We start from the raw sequence: 23,875 nt of genomic DNA, 5'->3' as shown, positions 1-23,875 counted from the left end.
AGTAGGGCCTTAGCCACAGTCGGAGCTGTAACAGTACTCATAGGCATAGCTTCAGGATACCTAGTAGCATGGTCTACTACAACCAGGATAAACCTGTTTCCTGAAGATGTGGGAGGGTCTAAGGGACCAGCAATGTCGATACCTACTCTCTCAAACGGAACTCCCACCACTGGGAGTGGCACCAAGGGTGTCACATTCTTGGCTCCACTATTGCCAGAGGTTTGGCAAGTGTGACAGCTCCTAGAGTACTTGTCTACATCAGACCCCAATTTAGGCCAGTAGAAGTATAGAGAGAGCCTTTCCTTGGTCTTCTTAAAACTTAAGTGACCAGCGAAAGATATCTCATGGACTAACTGTAGGGATGGGAGTCTGCTTTCAAGAGGCACTACAAAGTCTTCTGTAGTCCCCTGGGATAGACTCAGTCGGTTCACTGTAGAAGAGGCCATCTTACCAGTACAACCCTTGCTTCCAGCTGGGAAGCTGCCTGTTGGCGAAGACCTTCAAGAGTAGGACACTCTCTTTGACCTCTGCTGAAGTCTGCCCTACAGGGTCCACCTTCTGCCAGTAAAGACTGCAACTCAGGAGGGTCTGCAGGATTCAGATCTCCCACAAGAGCAAGGTCCTCTTCCAGCTCTGATTCCTCAGCAACTGATTCAACCACACAAGGTTGCTCCACACACTCAACCTCAGCTGCTGGAGGAGTCACAGGTGTGACTTTGGACAGTCCTCTCAGGGATGTCCTTGTTGGTAGCACAGGAGTGCTGGCTGATTCCTTTCTGGAGGCTTTAGGTTTCCCCTTTTGATCATTCTTCTTAGAAATTGCAGTCAGTAAGTCCTGTGGACTGGGAGTTATATTTTGTTCTATAATCTCCTCTTGAGAGCCCCTTAAGGTACTCTCTCTGGCCTTCCTAGTCTGCTCCTGTTTCCTTTTGCTGGGAGGCCTGGGGGTGCTTGATACAACTCCAAGAGTTTTTAAGTCATTCCCCAACAGGACTCTACTAGGTACTTCACTCTGCACACTTACAGGTATCTTGACAGTCATGTCATTGCACTGGATGAGAGCTGGTAACTGTTGAAGCATTTGGATAGGACCTCCAGCAAGCTTAGTTAGGAATGTGGGTGCTTTAGCAACATCCTCAACCTTGAAAAATGATTCATCAACTACAGTTATGCTGGCCCCAGTGTCTCTGATGGCAGGGTCTCCTGACCATTCACAAGAACACTGTATTTGCAATACTATTTAGTATTGTCTGGAATAGAGTTAGAGACATCTAAATTCTGCTGTTCCCACAGACCCAGGGATACTAAAGAAACACTGGCTGAGACTTTCATGGGTTCCTCAGCCAGTAAGTGAAAGTTTCCACTTGCCATTGGTACTTCATCCTTTGGGGAGAAGGCTAAGGAGACAGTGTGGATCCCTGAAGGTTTACCCTTATATCTGGGATCCCCTTTCACACGGTCAGTTGACCTACAAGCATAACATTTACCAAATGTCTTTATGAATGGGGGTTTGTTCTGACCTCCTTCTGGTTTGGCACCAGGAGGTACACTAGCCTGATTCGGTTTCCCTGGTGGCTTACCCTTGTTATGTTTGGGGCCCACTTTTGGAATGGAGGTATTAGAATTTTCCTTGGTATTTTTCTTGTGCTGCTTCCCCTCATCCTTCTTCTGAGTTACCCCAGAATCCTTGTGAGCAGCCCTGTTGGCAACCCACAAGTCAGCAGCCTTTGCTAACTTCTTTGAATCCATTTCCTTGTAGTCAGCAAGTGCTGTCTCAGCTCAGGAGAGAAGGCATCATAAATAGATTCCAACATAAACAGATTTATCATACCTTCATAAATGTTCACTCTGTAACCCTTAACCCATCCATCTAACTTGTTCAAACATTCAGTCACCCAGGTTGCCCAAGGGGTACCATCATGCTTTTTTGAGGGTTCTAAACCTCTTAAGATACTGAGAAGGGGTCTTCCCAAATCTAGCTATCAAAGCTAGCTTCACAGTTTCTTACTCCTTTCTGTCTATATCCCCCAACTCCATTACCCCATCAGTTGCAACAGAGGGTAGCCTAGAAAAAAAGCCAAGGAATCAACGGATTCCCTAAAATGCCTTGAATCCCATGGTTATATTCAAAAGCAGCCAACCAATCAAAAATATCAAGCTTAGCCTCATACTTACTGACTTACTGCATCTTTGGGCATGCGAGGCCTCTTAGGACTGGAAGACCTAGAGGACTCTGGGAGAGAACCAGCTTCAAGAGACACATTTGAAGTGCATGATTCAATTCCATTTCTCTGAGTCTAAGCTCTTGATGTTTGCTTTCAGATTGACCTTGGATTCTTTTAAATTCTAACTCAAGTCTCATCTTTTCAAGTGAGACAAATTCAGGACATAGGTTTGGACCTGATGGGTCCCTGTGGTCAAAGATTGAGGCCTATGAGCAGGTAGAGGTAAGACAGGGCCTACATTCTGAGACTCTTCTGCCTCATCTAACTCATCACCAATATTAGAGCTGGGCTCTGACATATTATCATCCTCATCAACATTTTCCACATTTGCTGCAGGGGTGGGGGTTTCAGACCCACTCCTCAGACTTTGGTATTCTAACAACTTTTCTATCAATTCAACCTTTTTGCCTTTTACAGTGAGATTCCTAGCTTTACACATTACTCTCAATTGATCAACAGTTAAAGTCACTAGGGTCGACTGTCTGTAGCTTTCCATAACAGTCATGATAAAACAATTGCTTTACTAGTGTTGCTTAGCCTTGGGAGGATTATTTGAACAAAGGTAAAAGTAGCACTCTAAATGTAACAAGTAAACGTTATCCTCACCGCTGTACACCAGTGTTTGGCAGAATCACCTGCAGTACCCTTTGGGAACACTACAGGCAATTAGGACTACAAGTGTAAGAACAATTTCACCTTTGGTACAAGCCTGTACTACGCAGTAAAGTGGTAGCAATGGCTAAGCAGCCAGACTTATCTCAAGAGTTTAAGTGAGCAATAGAACAAGTTACACAAAGGACCAACTAATACAGTGATTCAAACCAACACTTACTCAAGGTGTCTTGGTAAAAGAATATACATTTATTTCCTCATTCAGTTAGAAAACATTACACTAGCCCAAGCAGCTCAATATCACACACTAATAAACCGCATAAATACAACCAGTAAGTAAATGAACAAGTTTAGCTCCCCTGTGGGAGCAAAATGGCACTTCAGATACTCAATAAAGGGGTAAAAAGACAAGGTTATAAGAATAGACAGCCCAAATACATTCATAGGCAGGACAAACGGTTTCAGTTAACTACAACCTGCAATTCTTCTCATAGGCCTGGGCCAAAGTCAATGGTTCAGAGTCTTTGTATAGGATAGCACGGTTCTGGTAGATAACGGTTAAGTCTTTGCCACAGAGTTTAGACGAATTTGGCTAGGTGAAAAGTTTGACGAATGTTTAGGGAAGGACAAGCCTTTGAAGTTGAGGAAAGTTTCACACACTGTCTCGATGGCCGAAAAGATTTCCGGACCGCGTTTGCACAGTACCTTGTTAATGAAGAAGAGCTGTAGCTGAGGCAGTTGTTCCTGGCAGTTCGAGCAGATCTCGCTGTTCCTGAGCTTCAGTCGTGGGGACAAAAAGGAAGACGTCGGCAGGTTCCTGCACTGCCCAGGGATGAGGCCAAAAGCTTTAGCAAGACGTCAGTTTAAGGTGTGAGTGCCTTAAAGTCCACAAGCTGGTTTCCTTCCCTCTGGCTATCCGGTTTTCAACAGCACTCTGATGAAAATTCAACCAGATGGGAACAGGGTCCATGTGCCTTGCAAGTTGGTTGTTCCCATCAAACTCAAGGGAAGAAGTTAACCCTGAAGGGCTTCTCTGTCGACAGAGTTTCAGGCAATTCGGACCTGCAGCAGGGCTTCACCGGTCGTCCCGGAGTTGCAGCAGTCCTCTTCCTTCAGCTAGTCTTCGGTTCTTTCGTTCCAGTGGTCGACTCTGCTTTCCAAGTCCCAGAGACCTGCTTTTAAACAGTTTTCCCCCATTCAGTCCAGCCTGTCTGTCACTCACACAACAGGGTGGTTGTCCTTGCCGGACAGCCAGCCGGCCAATCACGCCAGAGTGCATTCAGGTCTCCTAGGAGACTAAGCACAGGGAGTTTCGGCCACCTCTCTCACATCCTGTCCACCCCAGACACTCAGGTGCCAGAGGGGGGCTTCAGCACTGAAGCCCGCCAAAGGCCAATGAACAAAGGGACCAAACATGGTTTGATGCGCAGAGACAAACACAAGAAGGACTTTTCCTAAAGGAAATGGTGACAAAAGATGACTGGAGTCTGTTTTGGGCGCCATATTGAAAAACATGGCTGACCCGATTTTTAGCTACCGTTGTTAGAGGTCGGGAAAAATCATGTTAGTTGATCTAAACCACTGCCATCAGCCATTTAAAGTAAGAAAAGGTAACATTTGACTGTTACATGAGTGTTTTGACTCAGGGGAAGCTAGGCAACCCCTCCAGCACTCTATAGTAAGATAGTGTGTGCTGGGTCAGTAAATTTAAAGAGACCAGTAAAGTCAATTTAACTTTACATGCTCTGGGAGACAGTACTCAGTCCCAGAGAAGGTATTTACACCTTGGGAAGTCTGAAAGACATCCCTGTGTCACTGCACTAAAGGTGCTGTGTGACACACAGAAAAAGATGATGCCTATTGAGTTGTGTTAAAACTCCATAACCAAAGAACACCAAAGCAAAACACACATCAAAATACATGGAAGAGTGGGAAAAAAAGCTCACACTCTTCCCAGGTAGAAAAATAAAATCCTAGAAATCCAGTAAAGTTGCTGGAGGTCTCAAAAAGTAAGGGAAATTAGCACATTTTGAGAAGTCTCCCTAACACTCCCTCCCACCCCCGAGTACAACTTCTTTTGATTCACAGCATTTTGTCTGTAGACCCTGGTGACATGTTATTCCACCTGCTCGATATGGTTCAGCCTGTTTAAACTATTTTACTATCAGTTACTATATTGAACTATCAGTCAGGCGAAGTTCATAGAAGGCAGAGAAAGGTTAAGGGTCAGACCTGCTTGGTGACAAATATTGCCACCTACCCTTCACTCATTTCTAAGAATGATGGTAAAAATGGACATGGTTCTTGGGTTGAAGAGGTGCAGGTAGAATAAACTCTCATATAATGCTTCCATAACTCAGTTACTGTATATTTGTATAACTTACATTTTAAGGTTTGTAACACACACCTATGATTTGTTGACATCTTCATTTAGGACCCCCACAGTGGTATAGGTTCTTCTTGTGACTTGATAGCATAGTTTTTCCGAACTGTATTTAGGTCAAGATGTTAACTCCGAAGTACTCCTTTATATAATCCACTGATAATACACCAATGAAAAGGTGGTTACATCAGCTCCCTCGGTGCCAAAGTCAGGCGCTGCTCTGTATTCAAACAAGCAATGGTGGAAAGGGTCCAGTGCATGATGTAATATGTGTTTGCTCAAACCGTGGGCTCATCTCCAATTGGCCTTTCTATGACTGATTTTCCAAGTAGGTTACAATTATTTTAGTCCCACAAACCATGCGTAATCTTACCATCAATCGGAAGTTCATGGACACAGTTTAACAAGCTTGGACTGGATGAAGAGGTCACCGGGGATCCTGGATTGATGACTTGCAGTAGCTTTCCATGGCATCTCAGATACTTTATTTCAACATTTGCTGCCAAGCGTTGGCCGCTGCATACAGCTCCCTGATTTTTGCATTGGAAAGATTTCATTGGTATAGTTTAGAACAGTTGGGCATTCACAATTTGTATGCACCCCAAATGTTGAGCTTCAGGCTCTGCAACAGTTAGCTACTGCTGATTACTGTTGCGTACATTCTGATATTTATCACATATTGTTCTCTCAAATTATAGGGCCCACAGCCATAAATTATGATTTTACATTGGAAAAACTGAACCAGGAGGAGGTACATTTCATTTCTTTTTAGCTTCAATGATTATATGAATTCAAATACATGTGCCTCTTTATTCTTCGGGGTACGTTGTTAGTGTTCGTGTCTCCTTGAGACGCATCACGTGATGTAGCACGCAAGGGGGAGGGAACGTTAAGCAAGTTAGTTATCGTATGTACAAGGAATAAAGAAGACGTGTATTCCTAATCGGTGTGTCTGTCCTCATCATTGTGCCCCCTCCGGGCATAACAACTGGCGACGAGGTGACCTGCCAGACCGCCGAGTCCTCCGAGTCCTCCTTCGCTTGCAACGATCCCGCTCAGCACAACGCCGCAGGCACTTCCAGCCTGCCGGCGACCGCGCCTGATCCCAGGCCCGCCTCCTCCTAACGCTGCAGGCATCTCCAGCCTGCCGGCGACCACGCCTGATTCCTGGCCTGCCTCCTCCAACGGACTGATCCGGCCCGCTCCGCTCCACATGCGCGTGTGTTCCCACACCCGCCCCTCCTCCTTGCTCAGAAACAGCGCCACGGCCAGAGACAGTGCACCATTGGCAGGCAGCCAACTGGAAGCCACGTGTACAGCAACACAACCACAGGCCCGGGCCCTCACCACTCCCAGGCATACTTCATCGCCACGGGGCCCATCGCAGACAAAGACCAATCATCCAGGGTGTGCATCCAGTGCCCCCACTCATCGACTGCACGGCAATCCGCCAGTGGTCGCAACAAAGGCCTAGAAGATTCCAAGTAAAAAGGTGGGTGACACCCTACACCAAAAGTAGCTGCGTAGGACAGCAGGCCCAAGCCCTTTCCACCTGCTGCATACCCAGCCCGCCATCACCACCTCACCATGAGCTCGCCACAGGATCAACAAGCTCCAAACATACCAGCTCCGACAGGGAATACCGCGACCACGGCATGGCATATGCCCCCCCCCTTTCTCCATGATGCCTCAAGCGGACAAGGGCCCACAGTCGGTTGAGCGGTTAGAGGACTTTAATACCTTTATAGATGCCGCGGGGGAAGAAAATTCACCAAGGCTACGGAGCATGTTTCTAAACCTAGCGGGCAATGACAAAAGTCCTATTAAAAACTATCCCACCAGCTAAACAGGCTGACTTCCCAACACTAATCGCAGCCCTGAACAAACGATTGGTAATTGAGCCCAACAGGGACTGTGAAAGATACATATTTAATCAGTGCACGCAAAGGGTCGACGAGACCGTTGATCACCCGCCTACGAATAAAAGGAGCAAATTGTCAATTTGATGCTTTCTCACTTAACGAGGCCATACGGTTGAGAGTAATCGAAGGATGTACGTCCCAGATCCTAAAGAAACAACTCCTTAAAAAGCCGATTACCATAGAGGAAGTAAGTCGGATGGCTAGAATTCTAGAAATGGTCGAAAAACAAGTGACTCAGATATCCGGCACCACTTCGACAAAACAAAACAAAAACGAAACTGTAGCGGCACTGCAGTCCAATAACACCAGACCATTAGAAAAAGGTACCGACCCCAACTATTCTATGACGCCGAGAACCCAACGTCGATGCTACCGCTGTGGGATGGCCTTCCCTCATGCCGGAACGTGCCCCGCGCTATCCCAGAGATGTGGAAACTGCGGCAGAGAGGGACACTTCCAATCAGTTTGCAGGGAGGGCAGACCATTTCCGACACAAAGACCTCCAGTTGCTCCGCAATTTAAAATACCATACAGAAGCCCACAAGTCCAAACCTACCAAACACGACCATATCACCAAAACCCAAGAAGATACGTCGGAGTGGTTGAAGACGTCTATCCAACAGATGAGACCCAGGGAAATGAAGGATATGAGCAAGTATCCCACATCAGAGATGAATACGATGGACCCCCAACACACCACCCCCACTATGAAGCGGACCAACAAAGAGTTCAATATGAAGTCGATCAATATGCCCTGTACCCGCAGGACGAATACGTCAATCTTATCATGGACGAAGGAGAAGCCTGCGAGGCTCCTAAGATACCGGTTGACATAGGAGGGAGACAATTCTGCTTCCTTGTAGATGCAGGAGCCACCGTCAACATAATGGGTGAGAAGGAATTTCACCAAATTCCCAACAAGCCAACCTTGACACCATCGGAGTCCAAGATATATCAATGGGGCGCTGCAACTCCCCTACAAACAAATGGTTTCTTCAGTCGATGTCTCATCCACGACAATCACTCCACCACGACAAGCATTCACATCACCCACAGCCTGACCAAAGGTAGATGCCTCCTCAGCTACAGGACTTCCTCCTGCTTAGGGCTCATAGACATACATGTGCGATGTGGTGACAAAATCCACTCGACAGAACCAGCACTGGAGATAAGAGAGAGCGTGTTCAACGTCCAACCAGAATCCTCGCATACAGAGACGATGTCGTGCCACAACACCCAAGGAGGGTTGGGTTCCACCTCCAAGCCGCAGTGTCAGCCGAACTCAGCCAACTCCTAGAAGATGGAATAATCGAACCAGCCACGGGCCCGACCCCTTGGGTGTCCCCATTGGTAATAGTGCCAAAGGACGGAGGACGACTCAGGCTCTGTGTCGACATGCGAATAGCCAACACCGCCATTCAGCGGCCCCGAATTGAGGACATGATAGTCCAACTGAATAAATCCACCCTCTTCTCCAAACTAGACCTAAACCAAGGATAACACCAGATGGTACTCCATCCTGAGTCGAGGGGCATCACCACATTCACCACGCATGACGGACTATTTCGTTACAAACGTCTGAATTTCGGCATATCTTCAACTGCAGACATTTTTCATGAAGCCATCAGACAAATCATTCGGCCAATGAAAGGAGCGCTGAACTACAGTGACAACATTCTAGTGTACGGACTCACGTGTATTCCATTCTTTTTGATCAAAGGTAGCCTCTGAATGTTTTAATGACTATACATCATGCCAGTAGATTTGCCTGCCTACGTGGCCTTGGGCTTCGATAATGTATTGGGCAGCAAAGTAGACAATACCTTAATTGGTCTCGTTTTTTCCCACTGGGTCCCTTTTTCCAGAGGCTTGGAATGGGGGTCTACACAGGAGTTAGGTTCTTTCCCCAGTCATGGAGCCAGCCTTCCATTTGCAAGTTCAGCCACTTAGCCATTCATCCTTCGGAAGGATAAATTGGATAATAATAGCTATTACTATAGCACTTAGAAGCGTGATGAATCCTGCATGAAGTGCTCTAAATAAGCATATTATTATTACAACATTAGCCCCAACATGTGATAGAAATTTGGGGGCCATGATTAGTACTGTATTTCATTATCCGATGTTGCCGCAGAATTATGTGTGCTTCATGTCAGAAAGTCCATAGCTGAAGTTACACATACATGCGCTCACGTTAGAAAACACGCATTGGCAAAGCCAGCCGTGTTGGTGTTTACTGATGTTCTTTGCATTTTGAATTTATAGGCACCTGGGTGCAAGGAGAGGATGGGATAAGGGGCGCTATGTGCAAGAGAATGGGAAGGAAGAAACATAGAGCAAGGGAGGAAAGAGAGAGGTTGCCATCGATGAGGAACAAGAGGAAATCTGAGTGAAAAGGGTTAAGAGTGAGAGGGTAGGAAATGAAGCAAGAGTGTGAGAGGAAGGAAGACGGGGTTGAGAGCAGGGGTGGGGCTAGAGAGAGTGGGGGATTGGGTGGGTGGAGGTACAGAGAGAGTAGGTTAGGGTGGGTGGGGGTAGAGAGAGTGGGAGTACAGGTAGAGAGAGTTGGGGTGAGGTGGGTGGAGGTAGAAGAAGTGAGGTAGCGTAGGGTGCGCGGTGCTAGAGAGAGTGGGGTTGGGTAAGGTGGGTAGGGGTAGAGAGAGTGGGGGTAATGTAGGTTGGTAGGTTTGGGTAGAGAGAGTAGGGGTTGAGTGGGTGTGGGTAGAGAGAGTGGGGGTAGTGTGGGTGGGAATAGAGAGAGTATGGGGAGGGGGAGTGGGGATAGAGAAAGCAGCGCCAGGGTGGGTGAGATAGAGAGGGTGGGGATTGGGAGGTTGGGGGAAGAGAGGGTGGGTGGTGTAAAGAGTATGGGAACAGAGTGGATGGGCAGGGTAGAGAGAGTAGTGATTGGGTGGGTGGGGTAGAGCGAGTGGGAGTAGGGTGGGTTGGGTAGCGAGAGAGGGGCAAGGTGGGTTGGGTAGAGAGAGTGGGGATACAGAGGGTGATGGTAGGGTGGGTGGGGGTAGAGAGGGTGGGGGTACAGTGGGTGGGGGAGAGAGGGTGGGGCTAGAGAGGGTGGGGATTGGTGGGATGGGGTTAGAGAGAGTGGTGGTATGTTGAGGGCTAGAGAGAGTGGGGGTAGGGTGGATGGGGTAGAGAGAGGTGGGGCTAGGATGGGTGTGTAGGGGTAGAGAGAGTTGTGGTAGGGTGGGTGGGGGTAGAGAGAGTGGGGGCACAGATGGTGGGCGGGGCAGAGAGAGTACGGGTGGGGTGGGTCGGGTTTTAGAAAGAGTGGTTGGAGGCAACAAGAGTGGCGGTTTGGTGGGAGGGTGGGGGGGAGTGGGTGTAAGGTGTGTGAGGATAGATATAATGAGGGTAGGGTGGGTGGGCGGTGTAGAAAAAGTGGTGTAGCGTGGGAGTGTGTAGAGAGAGTGGAGGTAGGGTGGGTGGAGTAGAGAGAGTGGGAGTAGGGTGGGTGTGGTAGAAAGAGTGGGGGAGGGTTGGTGCGTGTAGAGAAAGTGGGGGTATGGTGGGTGAGGTTAGAGAGAGCAGGGTAGGGTGGGTGGAAGGGGGTAGAGAAGGGGGTGGGGGAGAGAGTGGGGTAAGGTACAGAGAGTGGGGCTAGGGTTGGTGGGTGGGGGTAGAGAGTGGGTGTGGGATGGGTGGGGATAGAAAAAATGGTGTAGAGTGGGTGGAGCAGATAGAGTTGGGGTAGGATGAATTTATGGGGGAGAGAGAGCGGGTTTATGGTGGGTGGGCGTAGAGAGATTGGGAGTAGGGTAGTTAGGTGCACGAGATTAGAAAGAAGTTTCTCTCACAGCCTTTGTCGCATGCTGAAGAGATCCTGAGGCAGAGAGATGCAGACAAGCTGAGAACAGGGAGGTGTAGCTGGGTACAGGGCTGTGCCTCGGGTAGGCATGCTACCCCCTCCCCTGACTGCCTTGCACCCCATCTGTAAAAATAAAACCTCACACAAAAAGATTGCAGCTGAAAGTAGTCCGATAATAGCACACATCATAGCCCAACACACCAAATCACTACACAGCTGGGAAATGGAACACCTGTCCGACTTGCTTCTTACAAAGCTGCAGATTGGACCAAATCTTGTTACAGAACTCCTTATTGGGTAGTATGGCGGAGGACTTTGGAAAAAGATATTCTAGGTTCAGAACCTCATTTCCCTCTCTCTATCTTTTCTAACAATGGTTTTGGCAAATGTGTGGCTTGCGACACAAACATTCGCCATTACCAAAGAAATAGAGCCATGTGCTGCAGAAATGGCTCATCAATACATGATCCCATTGCCCTACACTCTCTTGCCTCACTGCTAAGGTTACAGGACAGAGATATTGGAGGACATATGAGCCCAGAAACTGTAATCCAAATACAGGAATGTAGTATGGATTAGAGCTGACCTTTCCTGCCTGCAGCTGCCCCCTCCCCTCTCTTTACACTCCACTACGTCAGTGTGTTTATCAGGCTAATGGGACAACTGACCCCAACTCTATCTATCTGTGTCATTCTGTTAAGTCTCGGGAGAGCCCTTCTCTCGAAAGAATGAGTCCTTTTTTGATGAGTCCTAACCTCCTCTTGAGAGCAGCCGCTCAAATACGAGATGTGGTAGTTGCTTTCTTTAAGATACACTAACCCTCTGTCATTTGCACAGGCCACCCCTGTGGCTTCAGAATAAGCGTAACCAAGTTATGATGGGTTATCATACAGAGATGTTTAGTAAGGGTAATGGGGTTCTGATTTACCTTCTTGACTGCACAAGAAATACCTGCGTCTTTCGACCAAATATTTCCTAAACTTGTGCTGGCTTTTTGATGGTCACTCCATTTCCGTGCACAGCCCAACTCTTTCAACCAAGCATCTCCAAGCTTGTGAGTGGGCACATTTGGGGGTTGCACCATGCACAAGAACAACCTTTCTTTTTCAACCAAGGGTTATCCGAAATTGTGTGCTGGCCATTTTGAGGGTTGCCATATTTTCCTGAACAGACCACCTCTTTCAAGGATTTTCCAAGCTTGTGAGTTGGCCTTTTGAAGGTTGCCTCATAGTCAAGAACAACCCGCTTCATACAGCAGAGCTATCAACAAGCATGCAAGTCGGTCTCTTGACGGTTGATCACTTCTGAAGACTAACGTAATGTTTTTAAACGTGACCAGTGGTGTAGAAAGGATTTCTCAACAGGATGGGTCTTCGCTGTATACACAGAGGTCTATGGTATGGTTCCCTGTAAACTAAGGGAGCTATAATTTTGATTGTATTTGAGAGTTTTCTTTTGCGTGCTCCCACATACCAGTTCAAGTATTTTACCAGGTATCTTCATGCATTGTTACTAACAAATACTACTATCACCCACCTAAGAGTCTTACTGCAGAAAAGGATGTAATTTCAAAACAGGTAGTATTTCACAAATACAGCCACAAATACATACATTCTGCTGTTGAACGCCCAGCATATTACTGCCCTTTTAAAAAATATACAGTTGGCAGTAATTACTCCTGGATTGCGAGGTGAAAAATCTCCTATAATATCTGCCAATTTGACCTGCATCCTTTTTTTCCTACATAGAAGGGAATGTGAGGGGTCAGAAATGCGAGATGGACAACTGTTTCTAGAACTTCCAAAATATGCAATTTTATTTAAACAAAATATATCGAAACGCCTCACTATCCCTACTCTGCTAAGGAATTCCCTGCCCAGTCTGAAAGCTAAGGAAACCCTCTCTAACACTGGATAACTGGCCCTCAGTCTAAGCAACAAACACATAAAGAAAAGATATGGCCATTCAACATGACATGAACATTATTTACATTTCTTAAATGACCTTCGATTGTCCTGGGAGATTTCCCTTCCCCAGGATTTATTGTCTCCTCATGAAAATGTTCAGCCATAAAAAGAAAATGGGCCTCATTATGACCCTGCCGGAACGGCTGATTCCGGTTCTGCAGGCGGGAGGTGTCACTCCCGCCAGGTCTGACCAGGCGGGAGTAACGCCACCCACCTGCAGGCAGAAATGGAAACACCAGCTCCGTCATAGACGGAACTGGTGTTTCCATTGTCCCCATCCCCATGGAGTCCCATGGGACTCCATGGGAATGGGGATTTACGGAATTCCGCCTCCGGAATTACCGGGGGTTGTAATGCCCCAGTGATTCTCGTAATCACGGAGGTGGAATAGTATTTCGGGTCCGGCAGCACGTTGCCGTTTTTTTCCTAACACTCGCCCCCCCCCCCCCGACTAAGGGACAGGAGGATATAATCCACTCCTGGATGAATCTCCTTACTCCAGTCGGTCAAACATCCTGGAGAAACCATCAGCTTTTTGGTGGAGACACCCAGAACTGTGTTCAATGGTAAAATCCAACCCTTGCAGGCTGATTGACCATCTCAGTAGTTTTGGGTTTTCCCCTTTCATTTGCATCAACCATCTCAAGGGTTGGTGGTCAGTCTGAATCACAAAAGTAGATCCATAGAAGTATTCTCTAAACTTCTTCAGTGACCACAAAATAGCAAAGCACTCACGCTCAATGGTTGCCCACCTTGTTTCTGGTTCCTTCAGCTTCCTGTCGATGAAGCAAATAGGGTGCTCCCTACCATTCTCATCAAGTGGACTAAGGACTGCACCTATACCTGTATTTGAAGCATCTGTCTGCACAATGAAGGTTTTGTTTTAGTCAGGAGCTCTTAGGACTGGAGCTTGACAAAGGGCTTTCTTTAGGCCTTCAAATGCTTGAGTGCACTCCTCATTCCACCTGACCTTTTTAGGCAATTTGGGAGAGGAGATCACATTCAAGGGAGAAGCTATGGTCCCATAGTTCTCAATGAAGTTTCTACAGTAACCAGTGAGCCCTAAGAAGGCTCTTACCTGGGTTTGAGTAGTAGGGGTGGCCCAGTTTTGTAGAGCTTGTACTTTGCTAGGCAATGGCCTGATTTCACCTCCTCCTACCGCATGTCCAAGGTAGACCACTTTACTTTGACCAATTTGACATTTAGTAGCCTTTCTGGTCAGATGGGCCTACTCAAGAGACTGCAAAACATATCATAGGTGGTCAACATGTTCTTTCCAAGTAGGGCTGAACACTGCAATGTCATCCAAGTATACCATGCAGAAGTCCTCCATCCCATTCAAAACTTGATTAACCATCCTTTGGAATGTAGCAGGTGCATTCTTTAATCCAAAAGGCATTACCTTAAACTGGTAGAGGCCTGCTGGGGTTGAAAATGCAGTTTTCTCCTCCAAACGGTCTGTCAGTGCTATTTGCCAATAGCCTAAAGTGAGATCAAATGTACTGAGGTACTTGGCTAAATCAAGTTTATCCACCAGTTCATCTGTCCTTGGTAAAGGGTGAGCATCAGTCTTGGTGACTGCATTAAGAGCTCTATAGTCCACACAGAATCTCAATTCCGTGGATCCTGCCTTTGGTACTAGAACAACAGGTCTAGACCATGGACTGGTAGAGGGCTCTATTACCTGAGATCAAGCATCGTGTTGACTTCCTCCTTTATGTGGGATCTTACTTGATCTGACATCCTATAACCTTTGCTTTTAACAGGTAAACATTCACCAGTTTGAATATCATGCTGGCACTCCTCCTGTTGTTCAGGTGTCAAATTAGAAGAGAGATTAACTCCTTCTATTTTCTCATCTAAAGGCTGGCCTCTGAGTAGGTCAGGTAGAGGTCCACTCTCCTCCTCCTCTTGAGCTGAAGCTAGAAGCAAAGGTCCTACTTCTGGTCTTGAGACATAAGCTTTTAGACAGTTTGTGTGAAAGACTCTGGGAGCCTCCTTAGGATTGCCTAAATCCACCAGATAGTTGACCCCTCCAAGTTTACCCACAACCTTGAAGGGTCCTATCTACTTGTCCTGTAAAGCCCTCTGCCTTGTAGGTACCATAACTAGAACTAGCTGGTCTTGAGAAAACTCAACCATGTTGGCCTTCTGGTCATGCCAATGCTTCACCAGAGCCTGACCTGCTTTCAGGTTATCTGATTCTTCTGCCATCATGTGTGACATTCTTCTCCGGAGACCTATCACATAGTCAGTGACTCTCACTGGCTTGGGGGAAGGAGCACTCTCCAAACCCTCCTTAATTAGGGCCAAGGGACCTCTAACTGGATGGCCATAAAGAAGTTCAAAAGAGACTAAATCCAACTCCCTCCTGAGGGACTTCAAATAATAAGCAAATAGAAGGCATGCCAGTAGAAGGTCCTACTTTCTTCTAAGGGGTTCCGCTAAAGCACCTATCATGCTCTTCATTGTACGGTTGAACCTCTCTACCAATCCATTTGTCTGAGGATGGTAGGCAGTTGAGAACTTGTAAGTTACTCCACAGTTTTTCCACATGGACTGCATGTAGTGGGACATAAAATTGGATCCCCCGTCAGAGATAACTTCCTTAGGAAAACCTACCCTGGTAAAAATACCAAGTAGGGCCTTAGCCACAGTCGGAGCTGTAACAGTACTCATAGGCATAGCTTCAGGATACCTAGTAGCATGGTCTACTACAACCAGGATAAACCTGTTTCCTGAAGATGTGGGAGGGTCTAAGGGACCAGCAATGTCGATACCTACTCTCTCAAACGGAACTCCCACCACTGGGAGTGGCACCAAGGGTGTCACATTCTTGGCTCCACTATTGCCAGAGGTTTGGCAAGTGTGACAGCTCCTAGAGTACTTGTCTACATCAGACCCCAACTTAGGCCAGTAGAAGTATAGAGAGAGCCTTTCCTTGGTCTTCTTAAAACTTAAGTGACCAGCGAAAGATATCTCATGGACTAACTGTAGGGATGGGAGTCTGCTTTCAAGAGGCACTACAAAGTCTTCTGTAGTCCCCTGGGATAGACTCAGTCGGTTCACTGTAGAAGAGGCCATCTTACCAGTACAACCCTTGCTTCCAGCTGGGAAGCTGCCTGTTGGCGAAGACCTTCAAGAGTAGGACACTCTCTTTGACCTCTGCTGAAGTCTGCCCTACAGGGTCCACCTTCTGCCAGTAAAGACTGCAACTCAGGAGGGTCTGCAGGATTCAGATCTCCCACAAGAGCAAGGTCCTCTTCCAGCTCTGATTCCTCAGCAACTGATTCAACCACACAAGGTTGCTCCACACACTCAACCTCAGCTGCTGGAGGAGTCACAGGTGTGACTTTGGACAGTCCTCTCAGGGATGTCCTTGTTGGTAGCACAGGAGTGCTGGCTGATTCCTTTCTGGAGGCTTTAGGTTTCCCCTTTTGATCATTCTTCTTAGAAATTGCAGTCAGTAAGTCCTGTGGACTGGGAGTTATATTTTGTTCTATAATCTCCTCTTGAGAGCCCCTTAAGGTACTCTCTCTGGCCTTCCTAGTCTGCTCCTGTTTCCTTTTGCTGGGAGGCCTGGGGGTGCTTGATACAACTCCAAGAGTTTTTAAGTCATTCCCCAACAGGACTCTACTAGGTACTTCACTCTGCACACTTACAGGTATCTTGACAGTCATGTCATTGCACTGGATGAGAGCTGGTAACTGTTGAAGCATTTGGATAGGACCTCCAGCAAGCTTAGTTAGGAATGTGGGTGCTTTAGCAACATCCTCAACCTTGAAAAATGATTCATCAACTACAGTTATGCTGGCCCCAGTGTCTCTGATGGCAGGGTCTCCTGACCATTCACAAGAACACTGTATTTGCAATACTATTTAGTATTGTCTGGAATAGAGTTAGAGACATCTAAATTCTGCTGTTCCCACAGACCCAGGGATACTAAAGAAACACTGGCTGAGACTTTCATGGGTTCCTCAGCCAGTAAGTGAAAGTTTCCACTTGCCATTGGTACTTCATCCTTTGGGGAGAAGGCTAAGGAGACAGTGTGGATCCCTGAAGGTTTACCCTTATATCTGGGATCCCCTTTCACACGGTCAGTTGACCTACAAGCATAACATTTACCAAATGTCTTTATGAATGGGGGTTTGTTCTGACCTCCTTCTGGTTTGGCACCAGGAGGTACACTAGCCTGATTCGGTTTCCCTGGTGGCTTACCCTTGTTATGTTTGGGGCCCACTTTTGGAATGGAGGTATTAGAATTTTCCTTGGTATTTTTCTTGTGCTGCTTCCCCTCATCCTTCTTCTGAGTTACCCCAGAATCCTTGTGAGCAGCCCTGTTGGCAACCCACAAGTCAGCAGCCTTTGCTAACTTCTTTGAATCCATTTCCTTGTAGTCAGCAAGTGCTGTCTCAGCTCAGGAGAGAAGGCATCATAAATAGATTCCAACATAAACAGATTTATCATACCTTCATAAATGTTCACTCTGTAACCCTTAACCCATCCATCTAACTTGTTCAAACATTCAGTCACCCAGGTTGCCCAAGGGGTACCATCATGCTTTTTTGAGGGTTCTAAACCTCTTAAGATACTGAGAAGGGGTCTTCCCAAATCTAGCTATCAAAGCTAGCTTCACAGTTTCTTACTCCTTTCTGTCTATATCCCCCAACTCCATTACCCCATCAGTTGCAACAGAGGGTAGCCTAGAAAAAAAGCCAAGGAATCAACGGATTCCCTAAAATGCCTTGAATCCCATGGTTATATTCAAAAGCAGCCAACCAATCAAAAATATCAAGCTTAGCCTCATACTTACTGACTTACTGCATCTTTGGGCATGCGAGGCCTCTTAGGACTGGAAGACCTAGAGGACTCTGGGAGAGAACCAGCTTCAAGAGACACATTTGAAGTGCATGATTCAATTCCATTTCTCTGAGTCTAAGCTCTTGATGTTTGCTTTCAGATTGACCTTGGATTCTTTTAAATTCTAACTCAAGTCTCATCTTTTCAAGTGAGACAAATTCAGGACATAGGTTTGGACCTGATGGGTCCCTGTGGTCAAAGATTGAGGCCTATGAGCAGGTAGAGGTAAGACAGGGCCTACATTCTGAGACTCTTCTGCCTCATCTAACTCATCACCAATATTAGAGCTGGGCTCTGACATATTATCATCCTCATCAACATTTTCCACATTTGCTGCAGGGGTGGGGGTTTCAGACCCACTCCTCAGACTTTGGTATTCTAACAACTTTTCTATCAATTCAACCTTTTTGCCTTTTACAGTGAGATTCCTAGCTTTACACATTACTCTCAATTGATCAACAGTTAAAGTCACTAGGGTCGACTGTCTGTAGCTTTCCATAACAGTCATGATAAAACAATTGCTTTACTAGTGTTGCTTAGCCTTGGGAGGATTATTTGAACAAAGGTAAAAGTAGCACTCTAAATGTAACAAGTAAACGTTATCCTCACCGCTGTACACCAGTGTTTGGCAGAATCACCTGCAGTACCCTTTGGGAACACTACAGGCAATTAGGACTACAAGTGTAAGAACAATTTCACCTTTGGTACAAGCCTGTACTACGCAGTAAAGTGGTAGCAATGGCTAAGCAGCCAGACTTATCTCAAGAGTTTAAGTGAGCAATAGAACAAGTTACACAAAGGACCAACTAATACAGTGATTCAAACCAACACTTACTCAAGGTGTCTTGGTAAAAGAATATACATTTATTTCCTCATTCAGTTAGAAAACATTACACTAGCCCAAGCAGCTCAATATCACACACTAATAAACCGCATAAATACAACCAGTAAGTAAATGAACAAGTTTAGCTCCCCTGTGGGAGCAAAATGGCACTTCAGATACTCAATAAAGGGGTAAAAAGACAAGGTTATAAGAATAGACAGCCCAAATACATTCATAGGCAGGACAAACGGTTTCAGTTAACTACAACCTGCAATTCTTCTCATAGGCCTGGGCCAAAGTCAATGGTTCAGAGTCTTTGTATAGGATAGCACGGTTCTGGTAGATAACGGTTAAGTCTTTGCCACAGAGTTTAGACGAATTTGGCTAGGTGAAAAGTTTGACGAATGTTTAGGGAAGGACAAGCCTTTGAAGTTGAGGAAAGTTTCACACACTGTCTCGATGGCCGAAAAGATTTCCGGACCGCGTTTGCACAGTACCTTGTTAATGAAGAAGAGCTGTAGCTGAGGCAGTTGTTCCTGGCAGTTCGAGCAGATCTCGCTGTTCCTGAGCTTCAGTCGTGGGGACAAAAAGGAAGACGTCGGCAGGTTCCTGCACTGCCCAGGGATGAGGCCAAAAGCTTTAGCAAGACGTCAGTTTAAGGTGTGAGTGCCTTAAAGTCCACAAGCTGGTTTCCTTCCCTCTGGCTATCCGGTTTTCAACAGCACTCTGATGAAAATTCAACCAGATGGGAACAGGGTCCATGTGCCTTGCAAGTTGGTTGTTCCCATCAAATTCAAGGGAAGAAGTTAACCCTGAAGGGCTTCTCTGTCGACAGAGTTTCAGGCAATTCGTACCTGCAGCAGGGCTTCACCGGTCGTCCCGGAGTTGCAGCAGTCCTCTTCCTTCAGCTAGTCTTCGGTTCTTTCGTTCCAGTGGTCGACTCTGCTTTCCAAGTCCCAGAGACCTGCTTTTAAACAGTTTTCCCCCATTCAGTCCAGCCTGTCTGTCACTCACACAACAGGGTGGTTGTCCTTGCCGGACAGCCAGCCGGCCAATCACGCCAGAGTGCATTCAGGTCTCCTAGGAGACTAAGCACAGGGAGTTTCGGCCACCTCTCTCACATCCTGTCCACCCCAGACACTCAGGTGCCAGAGGGGGGCTTCAGCACTGAAGCCCGCCAAAGGCCAATGAACAAAGGGACCAAACATGGTTTGATGCGCAGAGACAAACACAAGAAGGACTTTTCCTAAAGGAAATGGTGACAAAAGATGACTGGAGTCTGTTTTGGGCGCCATATTGAAAAACATGGCTGACCCGATTTTTAGCTACCGTTGTTAGAGGTCGGGAAAAATCATGTTAGTTGATCTAAACCACTGCCATCAGCCATTTAAAGTAAGAAAAGGTAACATTTGACTGTTACATGAGTGTTTTGACTCAGGGGAAGCTAGGCAACCCCTCCAGCACTCTATAGTAAGATAGTGTGTGCTGGGTCAGTAAATTTAAAGAGACCAGTAAAGTCAATTTAACTTTACATGCTCTGGGAGACAGTACTCAGTCCCAGAGAAGGTATTTACACCTTGGGAAGTCTGAAAGACATCCCTGTGTCACTGCACTGAAGGTGCTGTGTGACACACAGAAAAAGATGATGCCTATTGAGTTGTGTTAAAACTCCATAACCAAAGAACACCAAAGCAAAACACACATCAAAATACATGGAAGAGTGGGAAAAAAAGCTCACACTCTTCCCAGGTAGAAAAATAAAATCCTAGAAATCCAGTAAAGTTGCTGGAGGTCTCAAAAAGTAAGGGAAATTAGCACATTTTGAGAAGTCTCCCTAACACTCCCTCCCACCCCCGAGTACAACTTCTTTTGATTCACAGCATTTTGTCTGTAGACCCTGGTGACATGTTATTCCACCTGCTCGATATGGTTCAGCCTGTTTAAACTATTTTACTATCAGTTACTATATTGAACTATCAGTCAGGCGAAGTTCATAGAAGGCAGAGAAAGGTTAAGGGTCAGACCTGCTTGGTGACAAATATTGCCACCTACCCTTCACTCATTTCTAAGAATGATGGTAAAAATGGACATGGTTCTTGGGTTGAAGAGGTGCAGGTAGAATAAACTCTCATATAATGCTTCCATAACTCAGTTACTGTATATTTGTATAACTTACATTTTAAGGTTTGTAACACACACCTATGATTTGTTGACATCTTCATTTAGGACCCCCACAGTGGTATAGGTTCTTCTTGTGACTTGATAGCATAGTTTTTCCGAACTGTATTTAGGTCAAGATGTTAACTCCGAAGTACTCCTTTATATAATCCACTGATAATACACCAATGAAAAGGTGGTTACATCAGCTCCCTCGGTGCCAAAGTCAGGCGCTGCTCTGTATTCAAACAAGCAATGGTGGAAAGGGTCCAGTGCATGATGTAATATGTGTTTGCTCAAACCGTGGGCTCATCTCCAATTGGCCTTTCTATGACTGATTTTCCAAGTAGGTTACAATTATTTTAGTCCCACAAACCATGCGTAATCTTACCATCAATCGGAAGTTCATGGACACAGTTTAACAAGCTTGGACTGGATGAAGAGGTCACCGGGGATCCTGGATTGATGACTTGCAGTAGCTTTCCATGGCATCTCAGATACTTTATTTCAACATTTGCTGCCAAGCGTTGGCCGCTGCATACAGCTCCCTGATTTTTGCATTGGAAAGATTTCATTGGTATAGTTTAGAACAGTTGGGCATTCACAATTTGTATGCACCCCAAATGTTGAGCTTCAGGCTCTGCAACAGTTAGCTACTGCTGATTACTGTTGCGTACATTCTGATATTTATCACATATTGTTCTCTCAAATTATAGGGCCCACAGCCATAAATTATGATTTTACATTGGCAAAACTGAACCAGGAGGAGGTACATTTCATTTCTTTTTAGCTTCAATGATTATATGAATTCAAATACATGTGCCTCTTTATTCTTCGGGGTACGTTGTTAGTGTTCGTGTCTCCTTGAGACGCATCACGTGATGTAGCACGCAAGGGGGAGGGAACGTTAAGCAAGTTAGTTATCGTATGTACAAGGAATAAAGAAGACGTGTATTCCTAATCGGTGTGTCTGTCCTCATCATTGTGCCCCCTCCGGGCATAACAACTGGCGACGAGGTGACCTGCCAGACCGCCGAGTCCTCCGAGTCCTCCTTCGCTTGCAACGATCCCGCTCAGCACAACGCCGCAGGCACTTCCAGCCTGCCGGCGACCGCGCCTGATCCCAGGCCCGCCTCCTCCTAACGCTGCAGGCATCTCCAGCCTGCCGGCGACCACGCCTGATTCCTGGCCTGCCTCCTCCAACGGACTGATCCGGCCCGCTCCGCTCCACATGCGCGTGTGTTCCCACACCCGCCCCTCCTCCTTGCTCAGAAACAGCGCCACGGCCAGAGACAGTGCACCATTGGCAGGCAGCCAACTGGAAGCCACGTGTACAGCAACACAACCACAGGCCCGGGCCCTCACCACTCCCAGGCATACTTCATCGCCACGGGGCCCATCGCAGACAAAGACCAATCATCCAGGGTGTGCATCCAGTGCCCCCACTCATCGACTGCACGGCAATCCGCCAGTGGTCGCAACAAAGGCCTAGAAGATTCCAAGTAAAAAGGTGGGTGACACCCTACACCAAAAGTAGCTGCGTAGGACAGCAGGCCCAAGCCCTTTCCACCTGCTGCATACCCAGCCCGCCATCACCACCTCACCATGAGCTCGCCACAGGATCAACAAGCTCCAAACATACCAGCTCCGACAGGGAATACCGCGACCACGGCATGGCATATGCCCCCCACCTTTCTCCATGATGCCTCAAGCGGACAAGGGCCCACAGTCGGTTGAGCGGTTAGAGGACTTTAATACCTTTATAGATGCCGCGGGGGAAGAAAATTCACCAAGGCTACGGAGCATGTTTCTAAACCTAGCGGGCAATGACAAAAGTCCTATTAAAAACTATCCCACCAGCTAAACAGGCTGACTTCCCAACACTAATCGCAGCCCTGAACAAACGATTGGTAATTGAGCCCAACAGGGACTGTGAAAGATACATATTTAATCAGTGCACGCAAAGGGTCGACGAGACCGTTGATCACGCGCCTACGAATAAAAGGAGCAAATTGTCAATTTGATGCTTTCTCACTTAACGAGGCCATACGGTTGAGAGTAATCGAAGGATGTACGTCCCAGATCCTAAAGAAACAACTCCTTAAAAAGCCGATTACCATAGAGGAAGTAAGTCGGATGGCTAGAATTCTAGAAAGGGTCGAAAAACAAGTGACTCAGATATCCGGCACCACTTCGACAAAACAAACCAAAAACGAAACTGTAGCGGCACTGCAGTCCAATAACACCAGACCATTAGAAAAAGGTACCGACCCCAACTATTCTATGACGCCGAGAACCCAACGTCGATGCTACCGCTGTGGGATGGCCTTCCCTCATGCCGGAACGTGCCCCGCGCTATCCCAGAGATGTGGAAACTGCGGCAGAGAGGGACACTTCCAATCAGTTTGCAGGGAGGGCAGACCATTTCCGACACAAAGACCTCCAGTTGCTCCGCAATTTAAAATACCATACAGAAGCCCACAAGTCCAAACCTACCAAACACGACCATATCACCAAAACCCAAGAAGATACGTCGGAGTGGTTGAAGACGTCTATCCAACAGATGAGACCCAGGGAAATGAAGGATATGAGCAAGTATCCCACATCAGAGATGAATACGATGGACCCCCAACACACCACCCCCACTATGAAGCGGACCAACAAAGAGTTCAATATGAAGTCGATCAATATGCCCTGTACCCGCAGGACGAATACGTCAATCTTATCATGGACGAAGGAGAAGCCTGCGAGGCTCCTAAGATACCGGTTGACATAGGAGGGAGACAATTCTGCTTCCTTGTAGATGCAGGAGCCACCGTCAACATAATGGGTGAGAAGGAATTTCACCAAATTCCCAACAAGCCAACCTTGACACCATCGGAGTCCAAGATATATCAATGGGGCGCTGCAACTCCCCTACAAACAAATGGTTTCTTCAGTCGATGTCTCATCCACGACAATCACTCCACCACGACAAGCATTCACATCACCCACAGCCTGACCAAAGGTAGATGCCTCCTCAGCTACAGGACTTCCTCCTGCTTAGGGCTCATAGACATACATGTGCGATGTGGTGACAAAATCCACTCGACAGAAC

General features: G+C 46.8%; 1 protein-coding gene across 1 annotated transcript in view; it reads left to right on the top strand.

Moving 5' to 3' along the window:
* Positions 1-23,875, top strand: part of ACOT12 (acyl-CoA thioesterase 12) — an 816,096-nt gene that overhangs the window by 167,580 nt on the left and 624,641 nt on the right. The window lies entirely within an intron of this gene.

This window comes from Ambystoma mexicanum, chromosome 6p, assembly GCF_040938575.1.
Source record: "Ambystoma mexicanum isolate Mex_15411 chromosome 6p, UKY_AmexF1_1, whole genome shotgun sequence".
NCBI classification, from domain to species: domain Eukaryota; kingdom Metazoa; phylum Chordata; class Amphibia; order Caudata; family Ambystomatidae; genus Ambystoma; species Ambystoma mexicanum.
This window is presented reverse-complemented; position numbering and strand designations above follow the sequence as displayed.